Source organism: Orycteropus afer, unplaced genomic scaffold (assembly GCF_000298275.1).
Source record: "Orycteropus afer afer isolate SDZICR_OR568_19922 unplaced genomic scaffold, OryAfe1.0 scaffold00973, whole genome shotgun sequence".
Taxonomy (NCBI): domain Eukaryota; kingdom Metazoa; phylum Chordata; class Mammalia; order Tubulidentata; family Orycteropodidae; genus Orycteropus; species Orycteropus afer.
This window is the reverse complement of record NW_006922560.1, coordinates 383,717-385,026: the sequence shown is the minus strand read 5'-3', so window position 1 is coordinate 385,026 and position 1,310 is coordinate 383,717.

The window sequence follows — 1,310 nt, the reverse complement described above, 5'->3', positions numbered from 1 at the left end:
CAAACTCACCAAAACCAAAGACAAAGAAAGAATCATGAGAACAGCATTGGAAAAATGAAAAGTTACCTACAAGGGGCAACCAATAAGACTAAGCTTGGATTTCTCAACAGAAACCATGCAGATGAGAAGACAATGGGATGGTATATATAAAACCCTGAAAGAGAAAAATTTCCAACCAAGAATTACATACCCAGCAAAACTGTCCTTCAAATATGATGGTGAAATTAGGATATTTCCAGATAAGCAGAAATTAAGGAAATTTGTTAAAACCAGACCAATCTTACAAGAGATGCTAAAGGAAGTCCTTCGGACAGAGAAGCAACAAGAGAAGGCAACAACTAACCATTAACACGCATGATGATATAACCCAGAAACTAGCCCAGCTATGGAAGTATCCAAAGTAAATAAGCGTACAAGATTGTAAACAGGAAACCAGAGACATAAATTGACAAATGAGGACAACTACAAACAAAAACGGAGAAAAAACTGTGGCGTTACAGAACTCCTAGATGATAGGGATGTCAAGACAACTACAAGACAGAACGGACTGTTCTAAACTTGGGAAGAAAACTATGAATCACAAGGTAACCTCAAAGATAAATGATAAACCTTCCCATCAAAATAAAAAAGAGGACCAGCACAAATATTTAGCAAATACTAAAACAACAGCAACAAAAGAAATGATAACACAATTCATAATCAAAATGAGCTCAGCATAGAAAATTATATGGAACAGAGAAATTGACACCATGAAAAAGCACGTAACAAAAATGACAGCAACAAATTCATATTTGCCAATAATTACATATCTGGCAAAGGACTTATCTCTAAGATTTATATAAAACTCCAGCATCTCAAGACCAAAGGAATTAACAATCCAATTGAAAAATGGGCAGAAGATACGAATAGACACTTCACCAAGGAGGATATTCAGGTGGCCAGCTAATATATGAAGAGATGCTCACAATCATTGGCCCCAGTGATAGGCAAATCAAAACAACAACGAGATACCGTCTCACCCCAGCACTCTAGGCAAGGTTCAACAAGACAGAAAATAACAAATACTAGCAGGGATGTGGAGAGATTGGGACTCTCATATACTGCAGGTGGGACTGTGAAGGGATTCCATCACTGTGGAAAGCAATATGACGATTCCTTAGAAAGCTGGAATTGGAGATACCATTTGACCCAGCAATCCCATTACTAGGTATATATCCTAGAGAGGTGAAAACCAAGACAGGAACAGAAATATGCACACTCATGTTCATCACAGCACTATTTACAATAGCAAACATATGGAAACAACCTAC